This window comes from Chinchilla lanigera, unplaced genomic scaffold, assembly GCF_000276665.1.
Source record: "Chinchilla lanigera isolate Chin_1 unplaced genomic scaffold, ChiLan1.0 scaffold00071, whole genome shotgun sequence".
NCBI lineage: Eukaryota > Metazoa > Chordata > Mammalia > Rodentia > Chinchillidae > Chinchilla > Chinchilla lanigera.
In genome coordinates, this window is record NW_004955472.1 from 9,865,962 (window position 1) to 9,886,939 (window position 20,978).

The window sequence follows — 20,978 nt, forward strand, 5'->3', positions numbered from 1 at the left end:
GACATTTGCAAAATGGAATGCTGGCTACTTAATCCCATTCACTGTGCTAACACCAAAATCTAGAAGCAAATGTAGGACATACACTCAAAATAAAATGATCAGTGCCAGAGCTTAAAATAAAATATGACTCTAATGTTTCTATGTAAAAATATTCCATCACCTCTCCTTCATGACCTAGAATTTCTGAGGTAAATAATTTACAATAATATAAGTGAGATATCACCAGGTGTGTGTGCATGCAAGATAAATTTAGGTTCAAAATGAGTGGTAAAACACATCAGGAACTGCAGAGGAGAAAGATTACTGTACTCAAAGAAAAGCACACTTGATTTCTGACTCCTTTCTTCAATTTTTCTCTTCCCAATTACTTTTAAATGAAAGTATTATTGAAATTTATACACAGGAAGCAAACCAGACATATTGGGAGATTTAGTTTTGTTTTTGCAGTTGTTGTAGTCACATATATAGATAAACAATATTTGCCCACGTGTTCATTGTTCTTTACTAAATTTTTATAAAAATTCACAGAATGAAAGTCCATCTCTAGTGGCATTCACCTTGTTTTCTGCACTGGCTCAAAAATAGAATTATAGATATTATTACTTATCCATTAATGTGCTTATGTATTTACCAACGACTTACTGAGCATTGATTATAGGAAACCAGGTAAGAGACAGAGTCATATGGTTCTTATCCCAAAAGAGACTGTTTAATGCATTCAGTTGTTTGTGTGCTTCGCATACTTTGCCCATAGAATTGCTCTAATCCTTGCAGCAACCAAAAGTGAGAAAGTCAGAAATAATAACCCTAATTGTGCAGGGATAGATGGTAACAAGTACATTTTACATCATGTTACTTTTTGTTTCCTTTCTATATACTGAAAACATGTTTTAATCTACTTACCCAGTAATAAGAATCTGCAACTAGACATAACAGGGACATGGTAGGGGCAGTGTAGATGGGTAAGAAAAGGAAAATAGCAGGAAAACTAATGATAGAGTTTTATTATTTTTAAAGGGTAACAAAATTATGTTCACTTATCCATCGAGAAGCTCTTCATGTACATTTGACCTGAAAATTGGGAGATATAAACAGAAAAGGATGACTGAGACAAACATAAAAACAAAGAAAAATATGAGAATAATTTTTCACTTTTTGCTTTAGAGATTCTGTCTCCTGAGTGAATGAGGAGACCATAAGGTCTCCTCCTTTGACTCTGTATTCTTTAAAATACAGAGTCAAAGAAGGGGCACACATTTGAATATCCACAGATTCATTTAATACAAAGAAGATTATTGATATTCATACCTGTATTATTCGTTATTCAACAAGTAGAAAGAACTTTGAGAACAATAGAATTAGTTCAAATTAAATTCGGTGTATGCATTTATATTCATATGTGTCTATCAATCCTCAAATTTTTAGCTGAAAGGAACATTAGCAATAATATGGTCTCTTTTTAAATGATTTGGCCATGTGGGAATGTACTAAGAGCTTATTCTAAAGAAATACTATATGAAACACAAATACAAACAGCAATAGTAAAATTGCTCTGAGAATTGTGTTCCACTGCTCTGTATTAATCTGCTATTCCTCACCCGTCTACAATAAGGGCCTGCAGAATATCTAGTCTTCAACAGGGCACTCTCCAATGGTCACTAATTTTTTAGTGATCCTTTACTTTATAAGGGAATATAATGATGCTCAGAAGAGTAGCAGGACTTGCCCAGCATATTTCACTAGCCATATATAAATTGGGATTTAAAAATGCTTTCAGGTTCGTACTACTAATAATAGCATTGATTTTATTTACGCTGTTACAAATCTGCTGTGAGGGACTACATGCTTACCAAATGACCCACTAATGATGATTCTTGTCACCTCAGAGAACATGTAAGAATGGTCAGTCAAGAAAGTTTCCCACTTTCCTTACAACTCATTTACAGGTGTGTCCCAGGCCCAGGACTGACCTAAAGGTTATTGATCAAAGTATAAGTTCTTAATACGTGAACTAGAAATAGAACTAAGAACAGAAAGATTTCAGAATACGATTTTTCTCTCTTACTCTATGTTATTTGAGTGGTTTATTATTTGCCTTATTATTTTAGAACTGCTTAATTCAACTGGCATAAATACTAAGGTTACTGGCAGCAGTGACCATAAACCAATGGAGAGAAATATATATCTATATGGCAAAGAAGGTGCACACACACCCACACACAGCTGGCGGGTCTAGACACAATCTCCATGCCTTTAATATGTAATTTCATAGAATTTAAATGGCTTTTGGTTTGTTTGTTGATTGATAGGTGACTCTCTGATAGGTGATAGGTGACTCTCTGATAGGTGACTTTGTTGATAGATTACTCTCTTTAGTAAGTAGTTTTAATTTCATATTCAATTGCTGCAAGATGTGCAGCAACTGAATATGAAATTAAAACTACTTACTAAAGCATTTACTTAGAGAAAGAAAATTGCTAGGCGGTTACATTCTGATGCACAACCCAACTTTTCCTTAACAAATTGTTAATCATAGCAAAGTATTATATCCATCTTCGGCGGGGACAATCATTTTCCTCCTGCAGGATATTGTGTGATTTTACAATTGTACAAAAACAGAGCAGCCCTGTGCATGTATGTATCTATATCTACATTTATGAATGTGTGTGTTTGTCCATTTGAGGCTTACATGTTTTCCTATTTTTAATGAGAATACTCTGCTACTGGTTTATTAAAGTGTATCATCAGCTATATATATGCTTTATTTTCCAATATGAATATTAAGGAAAATGTTTTTAAGCCATTTAAAAGAATAATTTCCTGTTAAAGCCAACAGATCAAACTCTGACCAAATTTTACACAATCTAGAAAATACAGCTGTTTAGGCACAGCACTAAAATGTGTAGAAAAACAAGAACCCTATTTTTCTCTTAAAACCCTAAGAAAGAGGAGGAGAGGAGGGGAGAGAGAGAGAGAGAGAGAGAGAGAGAGAGAGAGAGAGAGAGAGAGAGGGAGGGAGGGAGAGGGAGAGAAAGGCAGAGAAGGGAAATGGAAAAAAAGGCAATTAAGCTAATGCAAGTTGGGTGTCAGAAGGTTATAGATATTTCAAGAGCTGAGCAATTTACCGTCTGGAAAAGGAGAAGAGCTCTTGCATAAAATGTCCCCCAGTTCAGATTTATTATGCTTTTAGTTGTGTTATATGTGATACAATTAGCAGGAGGTGCCAATAAGGCGTTCTCTCAAGGACGTGGTCATCCTGTGCCATCTGTTATTAATTGCATTGTCCTTTCCACAGCCAGCTAGAGGGGAGAAAGTTCTCTGAGAAACACCTGCAAATTCTCCCCACACAAATGACCGGAATTTAAAAATACTTAAACAAAAGGAAGAAGGATAGATCGGGTCTCAAAACTGCCCACGAGGAGCTGAAAAAGAAAGAAAAATATATAATCAGTTCTGATGTGATAGATTTCCATTACTGGGATTGTTTTTCCTATCATTATATTTTGCTACATTCGTAGTTTTGCAAGCTGCAAAATGTATTAAAATGACAAATGAATAATGAAAACATGCTCCTACAAATACAGTCAGTCTATATAGCACTTAGTAAAGAATCAAATATTTAAATACATTTTTATACAAATCAAGAAAATGCTAAAAATTGACTGGATTATGGTTCTATTAAATTCAGTCTTAAAACAGTGCATAAAATTAATATTCCTACAAATATGCAAATGCTTTCTCAGATTGACACCTATTTTCATACATATCATCTCAAAATATAAATCATTAAAGAATGCTGTTAAAAATCAAACAGCTATTCAAACAATTTAATTTCAGAAGCACTAAATTACTTTTAACCATTTGTGCTGCCTGTTCTTTTTGATGATTCCTAATAGACTTGAATCTTTGAAGCAAGCAACTGCTACAGTTGGCTGTGTTTTCTGTTCTCTTGGTTGAATAAAAATGAATACTCCCCATGCTAGTGGGCTGAAACTTGGAAGAACTGTATGGGAGTATTGTAAAATTCCTTTTTGACTAGTAATTCAAAATATTTTCAAAAGTGGCACTAAAATTCCATTGAAGGGCCAAAGTGAGGAAGTATTTTGAAGACAATGGATGCAATTTTACTGCTAATTTCCTGGAAGAAGAGGGCTATGTACCTCAACTACCTACAGTTTGCTTGACAGTTAAATCACGTATCTATGCTGTGCATCTATTTTCATGAAATTCAACTAAAGTTTGTTTATTGAGACTAGGCAAGGGAAAATAAAATGTTCCTACAAGAGCATTCTTATAAGTTACCGTAAGAATAAAAACAGGAAAACATTTTCTTTACACAAGCTTTGAAATACTAAATTAGGAAAGTGCTCTAAGCCTGTTACATATTCTTATATTAGAAATCTACAGTGAAGTTAATATTATGTATCAAAAATCAAACCCTAAAAGATTGTTTTGAAATAGGGATACAATTGATTCATTTTACTGAAAGAGCCAATTGCCCTACACTAGCATGCTCAAAAACTGCTCACTTTTGCGTCCTAAGCATACTTTTCTGACTGTGTTATCTTTTTCTTATTTGTGGGTTCTTTTGAGATATGTTTCATTTTGAAAACAGTTTAGAAGGCCCATTTATTGCCATAATGCCAATTATTTCATTATTTTGAAAACTTAGGAGGTAATTTGATAGTTATTTTATTAGAGTAAATAAGAGATCAAGAGTACCATATCACAATGAATATAACAGACATGAAAGGTTTCATCTTATGACTAATATTTTAGGTATATATTAGAAATGCAGTAATATTATTCCAGGATTATCCAAATTTATCAATTTGGATGCTAAAACTGTGTTATGTTATTATGTTTTTCTTTCAGAGAAAGACTACATTGATTGCTTACTATTATTACAAAATGATAAAGAGTATTACAATACAATGTTGTATGCATGAGCACATTCCTTGAGTCAGTAACAACATTAATGTCACCTGAATGACAGTTTTTATGGTCATGGACATTGCAACTATGAATCAAAGTATCAATCTGCTGAATTCCCTTAATTTTATTTATTTTGCTTTCCTGTATCATGTTGTTATTTGGTTCTACTTTTAGTTGGCAGCAGAGACAACCAATAACTTTAGTGTCACAAAAGTGAATTAGTATAGACCAAGTATGAATCTCTCCTAGGGGAAGATTCACATTAGAGCAATGATCTGATAAATTATTCTCTTAAGAACGTAACCTTTAGGTCCTTAGTCACAGAGGTACCAGATCTTCGAATGTCTGCTGAATCATGCACCTGGAAAAGATGGGCATTTTAGCTAACAGTAGCTTCATTAGAAATACAGTAATATTATTCCAGGATTATCACAAATGTTAAAACAACCTTAAGTAGCATTCCCAAGCTAATTTTGGTATATGCTAGTTCAATTTCTATGCACTAGTAACCTATGTGTATCAAAAAATACACATGTATGTATTTAAATAGTAATAATAATATCTGCCTTCTAATTTAGAATTTAATGAAATAATATTTTAAAGCCCATCTTGGATTATACAAGAGCCTCATTTACCATCCTAATTCCACCTTTTAGAATGTTTTTAAATTTTGGTTAAACTTTGAACCTTCAAACACATCTTTCAAAAATAGTAGAGTTTACATTATAGCATTTTCAAAATGAAAGAAATGTAACAATAAAATGGAGAGACAAAAGTTCAACATTTTCTACTAGAAAAAAAAATTTAAAATCTGACTCTCTTGGACTAGGTGCAAGCCCTTAGTCTAGTGATATAACCTAGGTTACTCCCAGTCTCTAATGAAATAAGATTTATGAAATGTGTCTTATGAGGGTTTTGAAGAAAAAGAGGACCAAATCAACCACCGCCTTTTGGCTGTGCCTGGCATATAGGTAAATATAAATTCTTGTCAGCTGACGTGATGGTGATAGAAGAGGAGTTAGTAACAATTCCTTTGAACAGAGGAATCTCTTATGTACTGGTCATGGTATATTCAAATAAAAATTTTCAAGTCAGATAGTAGTCTATGTAACAAGGGGATCATTCCTGCAATGTAATTTTTAGCATGATTACAAAAGGGAAAATGTTGACTCTTGAACTCTATGAGGTTCCAGAATTTAAAGCTAGGATCGTGAGTAAAAGCTAAATACTTAATTTAAGTTATTAATAAATATTTTAACTTTAGAAAATATTTTTCAAGACATTATCCATTGTCATAATCTAAAGAACTATTCTACTGGACAAAACAGTATCTTCCAACTTTCCATTATTTCCTTCAATCTTAAAAGTTCTTATAAAGACAGTGTGCTCTCTTTATTTGTTCATTAGCTTCCCGAGCACAAGAAAAGACCCAGTGCTAACAGGGGATCATGTTAGGATTCCTACTTTTACTAATATAAATATCTATTGTGAATTTACTATGATCCCTGTATGATTAAATGTGTTACACATAACACTTCACTGATTATCATGGACTCCGCATTATTCAACTCATCTTAATGATGTGGAATCTTAGATACATAAAGTTTAGAAGCACTTGCTCACGGTAAAATTTTGCCAACTTGGGTCTCATACTACTGAAATTAAATGCCAAAATCCTGTCTAAAAGGTAGTGTAATCTCCACTGTACCATTTTTCTTTCCACCAGTTTGTACTTAAATATGAAATACTCGTAACTAATTTCATGTCTCTCTTGATTTTGTTTTACTTTCTCCCATAATAGGAGATATGTACTGAAGCAAAATTTTTGAGTGTTATCTGAAATATTTACATTTTAAAAAGACTGTATTGCTTTTCTAAAAGCAGTTTCTGAGAAAAATAAAATTGTCCACGAATTGTGACATTCTGTTTTCTACTTACTGCAGGCAGTGCTTTGATCACACTAATACGATGACTTCAGAATCTTCATTAAAAACATTAGTTAAGTAGTTCATATTAATGTAGTTTGACCTGTAAATGTCTTTGAGAAATTTCCTGAATTTTCAAGACTTTGGTAGTTTTATACTTGATTTGTATTTGATGTAAATGGGAAATACAATGGAAATGGATTTTAATTACACATTCATTCAAAGGTATTTTTTCCTTTTCTAGGTGATCCGCTTTCTGAATCTTTGGCTGCTTTGTGGTTGTCTCCTATGTTCTAATCAGTAGGATGCAAAGCATTCATTCATATAAGTTGCATGGAAGCTCTGCTTTTTTGTTCTCCTTATATAAGGGCTGGAAATTGAAACCAAACTGAAATCCCAGAGACAAAATTAAAAGAAATTAGATATGTGCCTGAAAATTTAAACTTTATGACTTTTGGTGGTTGTTGCTACTGTTTATATTTTTGACGTACTAACATTTCAGACAAACTTGGGACAAATCAATGTTTCTCTGTCTCCAAACTAAAATACAATATCCTCTTTGATGTCATATTAACATCAAGATTAAAGCATCTGGGAAAGGATGATGTCAAAGTTAACTCTCCACTTTAAATCTCTGCAAGAATCTGACTGTAACTCAGACAAACGATTGGAGAAAATAAGAACGCCTCTGTCTCAATTGAAAAGATTAAGGGCAAGGTAAGGAATAACACAGAGAAGAAAAAGAGATCAATCAGTCCATTAACATAGAAGACAGCAAGTGAAATAACGTGCCTCAGTGAATGTGCCACAAGGGAACAAAGGCGAAGAGTTAACGCAGAATGGAGCAAGCAACTTGACAACAGAAATACACCAAGATAAACAGAAACAAAATAGATCCTACCCTATTCCTAACCTAACCACGCAATTCCTTAACCATAGTTCTTTACACACTAACCCTGCTTCCTAACCTCAACAGAAATGCCAACCTCCTAAACTGGAACACTGACTTTCCCAGCAGATGTCAGACATTAACCACTGGCCTCAACTGACATCAATATTAATCAGCTAATTTTAACATTAGCAAAATATATGCATATTAAGAATAAACTTGTGCTACTATTACATAGAAGACAATTATTAGCAAGTTCAAATAATTAAGATGATTATCTATTTTCAACTGCAAACCTTTTTATAAAAACATGTCTTCCCTTGGCTTAATAAGGTCATAATTGTCATTTAAGTTTATATTTTTCAATTTCCTAAACACATGAAAAAGATGTGTGAAGTATTTCTACCTTCAACTGCCAAGAATAAAGATTTCATAAGTTATTAGTAACATTATATTGTCAAAAGAATTTCAATTCTTACATTGACTAATGGTTATTATTTATGCATAGCCATTTCTGAAAACTGCCCCAGAGACTATGCATGTGAAATTTGCAGACTATTAGTTGGGTTTTCCTATATATTTTGTTAATTGTTGGACAACCAATCCCACATAAAAACTTCTGAGTATGATTTGCTTTGGCAGTGCTTGACATTGAACCCCAGGTTGTGCTGGCAATAGTGATGGGCATGTTACACTTATTGATTTGCATATGTTGAACCACCCCTGCATCCCTGCAATGAATTCTATTTGGTCGTAGCGGGTATTCTTTTTGATGATTTGCTGCATTCCGTTTGCCAGCATCTCATTGAGGATTTTTGCACCTACGTTCACTGAGGAGATTGGCCTGTAGTTTACTTTTTTGGATGGGTCCTTCTCTAATTTTGACATCAGGGTAATTTAGCCAGACATCCTTCAGACCAAGGATTACTATCTAGACTATGTAAGGAATTTAAAAACAAACAACACCCTAAATTAAAACACCCAATCCAAAAATGGGCATCTGAGATAAATACACACTTCTCAGATGAAGGATAAATGGAAAATAAATACATGAAAAATATTCAACATCACTTGTCATTCAAGAGATGAAAATTACAGCAAGACTGAGATTTCATCTCAGCTCAGAAACAATGGCTATCAATAAGAAATCAACCCATAACAAGTGCTGGCGAGGCTGTGAGGTAAAAGGAACACTTACCCAGTTGGTGAGAGTGAATCACTGTAGAAATCAGTGCGGACATTCCCAACAAAACCATAATTAGCAGTCCCACTTACCCAGGTATTCCTCTTCTGGGTATCTTCCCATAAGAATTAAAAACATAATACCACAGCAAAGCATGTGTCCCTGTGTTTACAGCAGCACAATTTGTGATAGCCAAGTCTTGGAAACAACCCAAATGCCCACCAACTAAGGAATGGATAAAAAACATATAATTTCTTTGTATGATGGAATACTACTTAGCCATAAAGATGGATAAACTTGAGACTTTTATAGGTAAATGGATGCACCTTGAAATCGTATATTTAAAGTGAAATAAACCAGACAATATGCAAATATTACATTGTTTCTCTGGTGTGAGAAACTGAAAGAGTAAATAAGGACCAAAATGTACAATAGATATTGTGAAATAGGATGAAATGGTTTAAAAGAAAGGGGAAATAGAGAAGCGAGAGGCATAAAAGGAAGGAAGGGGAAAAGAACACAAGAAGGATAAAATGGAAAGAAAGCTTTGCAAATAAGGAGGGTAAGAGGGGTTGAAGGGAGGGGAGGTGGTGGGAAAACAAAGAGGAATCAAAATACATACAGGTACAAGTTCCACATGATGAGTATGGTCATTCTGTGTATATAAACTGTACCAAGACACTTCATTTAAAAGCGTTTAATTCATAGTAAGTCAAATAAGCACAATGAAATAATTCATTGAAATAAAAATGAAATGCTTTATTTTTCTGTATTTTGGCATCGAAATAACCTGGAATCTGCTTTTCTCTGGTCTAATATCTCTAAATCCAAATCATATACTCCTGTCAAACCCTCTAGAGTTCTGTGCCTTTTCTTTCCTTCTTATATTTGCACATATATTCCAAGGACAATTGAACATTTATAAGCACTTCTGTGGTTGGAGATGCAATGTGAGTTAGATCACAAAGGGTTTCTCAGACGCATGTTTTAGGAGCTGGGCTAAAGAAGTGTCCTCCGCTATTTAGAAGTTCACAGTATAATGGAAGCATAATTACATTAACTTACACAACAAATATAAAATGAATGCATACTATGTTCTATATACTGCATTAGGTTCTGGGAATAGAATATTTATCAGTCTAAACATAGCTTCTGCCTTTACAAAATTTAGAATTTATGAACAGAACACTGCACATAAATACAGTCCTGATATATACTGTACACAAAGTCAGTCCTATATCTCTGAGGGTCTTTGGGGGATAATGTAAGAAAAAAACAGCTGTAGAAGTATAGAAAAATAAGGTTGTGTCATGTAAAACAGCAGCAGCAAAAAGGTGAGGATAAGCAGCTGAGGATTGAAAATAATAGAGAAGAAGATAGTGACAATGAGTTATTCGAGGCACAGAAGTATTTGCTCCAAGCAGATCATGATTATGAAATAAAATGACGGTCAAATGATAGAGGGACAAAGTGTGGAGGACTTGGGGTTCTCCACCACCCTGAAGTTTTTGACCTCCCATGGTTTTCACTTATGCTACAAGTGCATCCCCAATTACCAGAATAGTAACGGTGAATTCATTTTATCCATCGGTGTTTCAAGGATCATGAAGAATGCCACAGTTACAGGACATTACCAGTGCTAAGTTTGGTTCTCTATACACAACAAAAATTCACAGGTTTTTAATTTGTGCATCTAAGTAATGCAGTTGTTAGATGTGAAACGTACATATCATGTCTTCAGATAAACTCTAAACTCCAATGCAAACACGATAGGAAAAGAGAACTTGAGGATTCCCAAGGCAATAAGAAAGCCCGAGTTTAATGTAATGCATTATATGTAATCCAAGAAATGTTATATTCCTGAGTTATTTTCATATATATATATCCATGTACCTAATTACCCCACAATTCTGAGGAAGGTGGTTGCATTCACTTTCATGCAGGGAAGATGGCTGTGGTCACATTTGTCATCCATTGCAGAGTTGGAGACCAGAAGCGAAGCAGCCATGAACCGAGGTATTACTATGTGTGTTTGTAACTTTCATCGCACACTAGCATCCTCTCTGGAAAGAAATGAAACCTTAAGAAATTTTCACTGAAGAATGCTTGCCTGCGCATATAAATGTTCTGATGTATCAAACATACACAAAACCAGATATTTGTAATAGAATATTTTTTAAGTCATACTGAATTATGGAGACATTAATCAAAAGGCCTGAATCAAATTAGGACTCAAAAGTTTTTTAAAAACAAAACAAGGTAAAGTAACCCAACTTACCTTTTCTGATAGGTGCACATTCATCATGCCAACGCTGTTATAAAAGTGCCATATTAAAGATGCTGAGAAATTTTAAACTTGCAGAGAAGAACATTCTTATCTATGTTTACTTTCTGCACTCTTTACCAAAGCATTTTACCTCACATGTGAATGTTGCCCTACAATATGTGTTTATACAGCTACCTAACAGAAGATTGGTTCAAATAGAAGCATATGAGATTTTACGGTAAGCAGACAAAAGGAGTGGTCTTCACCAAGACATACTTAAGAACCACAAACGAAAAACAAAGCATTTAACTTCCTGTCATCTCACGATAAAAGGAAGAATCATTTTATAATAGTTAGCAGTCCCGATATAATTCCACAAATGTGACTTGAAGTAGATAAGTAAGTTTCACCTGGAAAGACTTTAGTATAGATAGTCTGCCAAATCTATTATGTTAATTTACAGTAAGGAAACAGAATCAAATTTCTAAATAATACTTGTCTGTCTGTCCAAATCATGCAGTCACATTACTAGAATTGTAGTGCTTACTTTAATTCCCATCCCTGCATTTTTAATATTTTGTGTTTAAAAATTTATAAACTGTGTTAAATGGGCATCTAAATATTGCGTGAATATTTCTTCTTGAAGCATTCATTCAAATGTTAACTTATTCAGCATGTGTTTAATGAGTGCTAATATGCACCTAGCACTGAGCTAATCTGAGTATGGATTTTGAATATGGTAGCTGCTCACCCTGTCCTCAAGGAGGTTATAGTCTTATTGATACAGTCAAAATTATTCTCATAGCTAAACATACATGCTTGCTTGTGCATACTCATCTTCCTTCCCAGGCTCTGCCAAAGTTATGGTAAATTATTATGAACTCTGGGATAGAAAAAAAGAGAATAGAAAAAACAGACAAGTTATTTGCATTTGTTGGAAGGTAGAGAGCACACAAAGAAGTGATAACAAGCTTAATAGAATATAGGAAATAAGAACTTTACTGTTAATGGGGCTAGGGACGCCTCCTTCTCCTTTTAAACTCAGGAGTTTCCACGCTCATGGCCACTGAGCCAGTTGAGGGCAGAATTGAGGAGCAGGGCTGAAAATAGAGAAACTAAATGACTCCACGATGAGTTGCTGAGCAACAGCCATTCTTTGATCTGCTCCTGAGTTCCGGCAGCCAAGCATAATTTCCCCTCCGAAGCCACTCAGACCCCCTCACCATACAAACAACACGTACCACACGCTGATGTGAGGTCGGCTGGAAGGTTCCCTAAGAAGAGCCTCAACGATGCTTGGGAAGGAAACAAAAAAGAGACTCATGCTAAAATTTGTGTGATGCAATAGAAAAGTTGATTCAATATCTGTCATACTGAAAAGAGATTTGTGCCATTAAAAAGTTCCATCTACCCAAGGGAAACACTCTGGTCAGGAAAATACCTGACAGGCAAGAGGAAACCCCACACTAGACAAAGCAGTGAACAAACTGAATAGAGAAACTCTCAGCACAGAGTACAAAATCGATAAATAAATCTTCACTATCCTCAGAAATAAGAGATGACTCCTACAATGAAAATATGGTTCTTTATAAGAAACATTCAAAGGAGTTGTGAGAGCTTAAAGAAAGAAACCTATGTTTAAAAAATCACTGATTAATTTAGAAGATAAAAGAATATTCCAGAAGGAAATATAAAATATGAAAGGTAAGTCGCTTGAGGTTTAAAATGTAAATTGTAAGAGTTCTAGAAACAGCAAAAAAAAAAAACCCAAAAGACAAAAAAAACAAATATATATTATAAAAGAAAGAAATGACAATAACAAAATTTCTGGATTCACAAATTTTTGCCTGTTTAATAAAAAGGGCCTATCATGAAGTCAGGGCAAAGCTGGAGAAAAAACCTCCAATGTTCATCATTCTGAGATTTCAAAACCTCAGGTTTAAACAGAATTCCTCAGATTGTTCTTAAAGGGAAAAAATATAAACTCTTAAACAAATGAACAATCTGAGAGAAAATAATTGAAACTAGGTTCTTTATGTTATTTAGCTACTTTCCTAATCTTGCACTGTTTCACAGTACGCTGCAACTCTGAGGTATATGTAAGGATGAATCATGATACGTCAACTTGACTGGATTCACAAATGTCTGGCCGCTGGGCATGATGGTGCCCTTCTGTAATCCCAGCACTTTGGTAAGCTGGGACCGTAGGAGCACAAGTTCCAGCTCAGCCTGGGCGACTTTGCAATTTGGCAAGACTCTGTCAAAAATATATGAAAAGGATTAGGGATGCAGCGCTGTCTGAGGCAGATGCCATATCCTTGTTCAGTCTTCTTGCACAGCTTCTGGACTGAGCAGCTACTGGATCCTCTGATTCTCTAGGGTGTGAGGTGGACCACTGTGGACTGCTCTGCTGCTGATCCTACAAGTCTATCTAATAATTCATTATATATATATATTCATATATGTTCTTATACATATTCCTATAATATATATAATTATACTCTGGCAAATATATATATATATACGTATATATATGGTAGCTTACAAAATCAAACTTTCAGTTTTTGCTCATAATTTTGCAGATTATCTTTGATTAAGCTTTTATAAACTAAGTTCACCTGCTTTGTCTTCCATGTCTCTCTTTTTGGGATGAGAATGCTAATTAGGCATTCAACCTCAAATCAAGTGAAGAAACACATGAAAAGTTTATCCTGTAGGCAAGGTTAAATTCTATTTTTTTTTCTTGAGTCATATCCATTAAAGCTCAGCCCGTCACCATCCCTAAACCCATAAGAGAGTGAAATAAATTCCACCTGTAAAAGGAGGGACCGTAAAAGTACACAAAAGCATGAAAAACTGCAGACAATAATGTAAAATTTTACACTACTTGAAGTATAAAAACATGAAAGTGCTGAAAAATTTACCTCCTTGGTGTCCTAAAGAATGGTTTTCAAAGTGTATTTCCCAAGTCAGCAGCATCACCTGAGAATTTGGTTTTAAAACTGAGCACACTGTCCCCGCGCAACACATGCTGAATAGTAACACTGATGGTAGAAGGTAAGTCTCTGCTTTAGCAAAGCTCTGACAATTCTAATGCACACTTAAGGTGCAGAAATGCTCTGCTAGCAAAGGCGACTCAGCAGACCTACAGAGGAAGGCATGGGATCCAGAACGGAAGAGAAAATAACACATGAATTGAACAGATAGCATATTTCTGTGAAGGTTAGGCTTTAATGACATCTAAATGGGAAAATCTTGACATGACATTTTGAAGAGGATAAAATTAGGTATTTGTTAGATTGAGGCACTTGGAGAAAAAATTCATATATGTGTGGAAAACTAATGTAAGTTAAGCAATCATTAACTCCAGTAAACAATGGGAAAAGAAAAGTCATGGAACAGCACATCATAGGAAATGAACTGTATTGACACAGTTATCACAAAGAAAATACATTGTACTAATGTACTCATAAGGGGCTAGGGATTTAGCTCAGCGGCACAGCGCCTGCCTGGCAAGTGCAAAGTTGTGAGTTCGATTCCCGGTACCAGAAAAAAACACAAAAAAACAAAACAAAACAAAATACTATAATGTACTCATAAATTTAAAGCTATCTTTTTTAAAAAATAAAATGAGAAGTATATGAAGTAGAAGATAAATCTCTACCATAATAATAAATTGTTACTAAAATCCATAAATATATAACTGAAATATATCCTATTATTTTAAAAATATGTAACTTTTAAAAATGTTAGAATAAAATACCCGAATCATTTATTTTAAAGAGTTAGAACTAATTAATCACATTGTGACATTTGCAAAGAAGTAAAGGTAAGCATCCCATAACAACAAAGAAAATTTCAATGAAGTATAGTCTCAAAGCCATACAAGCATCCAGGACTGTATTATTTTATACTGAATCCATCAATAATTCCTACTGATTTAAAGTTCAAAATGCAGCACGAACCTGACCAATTCTTAATAACTGAATTGCAACCTCTAATCAATTCTTCTCTGGATTTTTTCAGCATCTTCAGAACTAATAACCTTAATTTTCTAACTCTGCTTTGAGGATTCTCTGTGCAGACTCCTTTCTCTCATGTGATTTTACTTGTTCCCTATAGGGTTTACTTTTCAGGTAGCTCTACTTGTAATTATACATTCCCTTCCTAATTCTTCTTTTCCTGAGCAGCAAGACATGTATGCCAGTTTCCTATCTACAGTATTTTTTATGACACTGCTCTTTACTAAAAATATGGGTTTTCAATCTGGCTTGTATTTAGGTAAATATTTTGAATAAAAGTCCTCTAGTATTTCTTAATTTATTTATTCCACAGTATAAACTCAATTTTCAGTGGTATTGCTCAGGAAAATTCAACTAGCTACAGGGCATGCGGATTTAGAGTGTGAATACCAACATCAATTCACCTGTTCTAAATATATGTGATTAACTATAACTTTTAAAACCCAATAGATATTAATTGTAATGCTTTCTTGTTATATTTATAATATTCCAAGAAAAGAAGAGGAAGCAGAGTTGACAAAGACAATATTCAAAGATCTGATAAAGGTATAATTTTATGCAACAGTTTATATGGAAAATTTCTTCTATTTAATATCCATATTTTAGATATGATTTAGATTATACCTTTTATGCTTTGCCAAGTAATGAGGTAAAAGCCTTTAAATATAAAAGCAGTTATTATATAAGTAAATATATAAGTAATCAGTAATGTTCTTAAAGAATAATAGAAGAAAGTGTAATATAAGATATTTATTCTTTCCCTGAGCTTTACATTTACTGATGAAAATAATAATAATTTATTAAATTGCAACCATATGTCAGACAATGTTATCACTAAACTCTCAGAGTCCAATGAAGGATATATATTATTATATTTATTTGATGAAAAACCTAGGTTCTTAGAGAGTTTGAAGTCCTAAATTAGCTAATAATAAATCTTAGCCCCTGCAATATTCAGGAAAGAGTAAGAGAAAACTTAGGATATTGGGCCAAAAATTGGTAAGAACATTCGAAAAGACCTGGTGCAGAGAAACTTTCCAGAAAAGAGAAACAGAATCCAGAGAAAGATTGTGTCCTCACACCCTTGTTTTACTTGGTCAGATCTAGTTATTATGTGTCATATAAAAATTATTGGGGGAAATCAAAGAGGAGAAGGAAAAAAAGTTTTTGTTTACAGACGTTTTCCATACAACTAATGTACAATAAAAGTAAAAATTTAATATCACCACTTTGCAGCTACTAGTGTAATAATAATCACTTAAATACATAAACAGCAAAGTCTCCGAAATCACCTTATGGAGTATCATGAAGTGGGGGTGTCCTGTACTCACAAGTCATAGAGATATTCATAACTGTCAAACAAAGTGCTGCAACTGAAAAGAATTGGCAGTTATTACCCTAACTAGGAAACCTAATTCTTCATCTCTAACAAAACAGTCTAATATTATAAACAACTGACAAGAAGCAATCAGAACTATATAGCGGGACTCGTAGTATTCTTAAAGAAAAAAATCTAATAAAAAGGACAAAAACATAATGTCAAAATTATACTACTCAACTAATTCAGATTCTTCCAAAAATACATACTATGAAAAACCAATACAATAAAAGGAAAGAGGAACCTCTTTGGTTAAAAGGGACTAAGATAAAACAATCTGAAACAATACATGGACCTCGGTAGAACCCTGCATTTCTCAATAAAAGTTGTTAAGAACATATGCATGAAAAAGTATTAAGGTATTCTGTGACATCAGCAATTTATAGATACTTCAAAATATGCAATGATATTGAAAAGTCAAAAGACACAAAAATGTTAACAACTGGTGATTCTAGGTACTAAATATTCAGTTTTGTGAACCATTTTTTTTACAGATTCGAAAGTTGTTTTAATAAAAAATGGCTGGAGAAATGATTAATTGGAAGTTGCTTAAATAATCAACATAAATTTATGATTACTAACACAAGTTTATTGATAACCTATTAGAAATCACCACTCTAAAAACATAAAGTTGAAAACATTTTGTGAAAATATAATCAGTGCTCTACTGAGCACTTGAGCCAGCTTCTCATGTCAACTTGGAATTGTTGTCAGCAAGAATTAGAAGAAAAGGAGAATTGTAACCTGTCCTTAGGGACTGTTTTATTGACTTTGAAATTCACAACATTACAAAGAAATACTTACTGTCTCATGCAGTCCAAACTCAGGAGTTCTGGGTGCACGGGTTACTTTTTAACCTCCCAAATCCTCAGTCTAAGGAAGCCCATCTTCCAGATTTCAAACTTCTCATCTCCGACCCCACCTAGCAGTAACGAGGTAACTCTGGTTTTGGTTTAAAAGTCAATTCCTGGAGCAAAAGATTTTCTGTGAGTTCTGTTTTGGATTACGTTTAAGAGATTTTCCTAATGATTTGAATTCAAATACAAGATGAATCATTTATTTAAATATTGAATATAGAGTATTCTAAAACAAGTACAAAGAATTTACAAGCATAAACATAAGTTGTAGTTTTAGGATTATAATTGTCCCCTAATTCTAACAATCTTGCTCTTTTCAATATTGCCATCAGCTGGACCCCACTAACAGTTTTGTTTCTGATGATATTTTTGACCACTTCAGTCTATGGTCCGAAAAGGACCCATGCTGATTCCCTTGACAGTTACCCTGTCTCCCTGTTCTGGCTCTGCCTGGATCTCTGCACCACTAACTTTACTGCAATGTGCCTTTTACTATCTGAATTTTTAAAATTGTTTGCTACAAGTTAAAAATGAGTCCTACAAATTTCCAAATCTATTGGGCATTTTTAATTCTTACCTTACTGCATGTCTCAAAATGCCTAGCTCACTCTGATCACATTCTTCTTATGTAGACTACATATCTATTCCTTTAACACATTCTTCTGTTTCTGATGAAAACAAGTTCAAAGCTATGCCCCTATTGGATGGCGACACAGAGACAGTTAAAAGACCCAATTTACAGGCTAAATATAATCTTACAGAAAATGGTACACAAAGTAAGAATCTGTTTTTATTTTTCTCTTACTACTATATTTTATAATCACATACCATAGTTGTATTAATAAGTAGTCAATACCATTGCATTAGGAGCGTGTGTGTACTTCTGTGTGTGCCAGATCATGGAAGAATTAGATGTATTCACTGCCCAAAACCAAATTTTATCAAATACGAAAGAAACCTCACAAATAAATAAAAACTTGGGGTGCTTCATTGTTGAAAATATCAATTTAAGACTGTAGAGAAGGCTGTAATTTTAGCTGTCATGGTGGTGTATGCCTGTAATTCCAGGACTTGGGAGGCTGAGGCAGGAGGATTGCTGCAAATTTGAGGCCAGCTTGGGCTACAAAGGGAGTTCAAGGCCAGTCTGCACCGCACAGGGAGACCCTGCCTCAAAAAAAGGAAACACTTAAAAGACTATAGTTTTATTTTATAGTTTTATTTCCATCACCTAATACATAGTTTACAAAACAAAGCCACATATTTTCTCCTTATTTACAGTTACATAAGGAGACACTAAGTAAAATGATTAAGGAATTAACAAACTATGATTTACAGATGGAAACTATTTAAATAAAAAACATAGTAACTACATTTGGCCATATGTACAGTATTACATATAAATTTATAAAGTTATATAATATACATATATAGATGCTTAGATATATGTGTAAGTGGATGATAAGTAAATTTCATGATATATTACAAACCACTGCATCAAACTATAAGGTAGAGATATTTGCCTGACCAAAGTTAATATCCCTAACTAAAAGTAACTCAGTAGAAATTAACTTTTTATTATTCAGTTGGAAAGAAAACCTCCACTAAAATGATGTATATTTTCTTGACTAGAATTATTATTCTTGTTAATGAGCAGTGTGCTATGAAAATGAGGATTTAATATGTAACCAATTAGTAAAAAAATTAAGTCAATTACCAAACACAATTTTCCATGTTAAACATTAATTAAATTCTGAAGTATTTTTAATAAATTTAATATAGAAAAAGTGAATTAAAAGTAAAGGGCAATTTAAACTATTAATCAAAAGTGTTTGTTATTATATAGAGATTTATTTTATCTAAAAGTGCTATGCATGGTAAATATTTCTTGTATTAAGGATTAATTTAATATTTGAGTCCATCATATTTTGTTCAGCAAAAAATAGATGCTTTTAAATTAACATTTATGACACATGACTAACTTCTACATGGAGAAGTATAATATAAAGAGTACACAAGGAACATGAATGTGCATAAACATTAAAAAAATTTACTCAAATTAATGAAAAATTAGGTAAATAGCTAATATCAAGGTAAGCACAAAGATTACATTTTGAGAATATTACATATGAATGTAGTCACTAATATACATGTGTATAATAGGAATACACAGAAAACATCCTTTCTTTGTACTCAGGAATTAGCCTATGAAAAATATCCACAACCATGATCTCAGTCAATGACTCTCAATTCTGCACATTAAAAACAATTGGATTTTCAAACATCAAGGTGTTCACTCTGCAATGTCTGCTCTAACTGACCTCCAGGAGAGCTTGTGATTCAGTAATACTTAGAAGCCTCAGTTTACATTTTCTAATTCAGAGGATAATGATTATTATTGATTCATTGTGAATCAGTTGCTCACCTCTAGTCCAATGAGCTGGATCTAGGGCCAAGCACTAGTGCTCTGGCCCATCACAGTGACAGGGTAGAACGGGTAAGGTAGACACAGGATTCTGGCTACACTACTTACATTGCAGTTATTTGTGTGGGAGAAAGGTAAACCTATGAAAGAAAACTTAAAAAGAATCTCAGAGATGATTGGAAATAATTTAAATAAACTAAAAGGACAAATCCGCTTCACCATTCCAGCTTTTAAAGTAACAGGGCAGGGGACCTCCAAGTAGCTCAGTGTTTCACATAGAAAACAGGGCTTGAGTGATTGCTAAGGTGATCTTCATCCTGAGAATCTCATTGATTCTAAGATTCCAGGGCAGAGAAAGATGAAAATATTGCTAAACTGGTGACTTTGATAAGAAAGAAACTGAAGTTCTGTGGTGTGAGAAAAAAAGTGCAAGAGAAAGTGACTACTCTTAATTTGATTTTCTATACAAAAAGCATGATGGCACTTGGGAAAGAGAAAGCATTATTATTATTATTATTATTTGTCTGTTCTTCCTGTACCAGGAATCAAACTCTCAACCTTGCACTTGCCAACCTTGCACTTGCCAACCTTGCACTTTGCCGCTGAGCTAAATCCCCAGCCCCTAAGCATTATTTTTTGAAGGAGAAGATTTTGTTTGAGGAACATACACATTTCCTTCTGTAGCCCCATGATCTAAATCTTCCAAGGCAACCTTAATGATTTATGTCTGTTGGTCAATTTTAATTTAATAGTCAACCACTGACTCTCAGCAGATTTGGACCACTTTAGAAATCAGTAACTTCTACTGGGAGATGAATGACAGTTATGTTTTCACTCTGAGACCAAATTAACATGGAAAAATAGCCTGTTTCAGTAAAATGGGAAAAATAATCTATCAAAACTGGGATTGATTTAATATACACTGTGAATGCTATTCCATATGTTCTCTAACATCCTAAAAAGCAGTGTTCAAATACCATGCAATACTCTCTTAATTAGAAGCTATAAGATCAGAAATTAATGGGGCTGGGGATTTAGCTCAGTGGCAAAGCGCCTGCCTGGCAAGCGCAAGGTCGTGAGTTCGGTTCCCGGTACCGGAGG

At 33.8% G+C, this 20,978-nt stretch overlaps 1 long non-coding RNA gene across 1 annotated transcript; it reads right to left on the bottom strand.

Moving 5' to 3' along the window:
* Positions 1 to 1,002: 1,002 nt before the first annotated feature.
* On the bottom strand, positions 1,003 to 16,598 carry LOC102028739. The gene is made up of 5 exons (XR_001237075.1): positions 16,513 to 16,598; positions 10,826 to 10,995; positions 5,240 to 5,296; positions 3,126 to 3,422; positions 1,003 to 1,071 (listed from the first exon to the last, which is right to left on the bottom strand). It is a non-coding gene; the product is annotated as an uncharacterized LOC102028739 (long non-coding RNA).
* Positions 16,599 to 20,978: the final 4,380 nt, after the last annotated feature.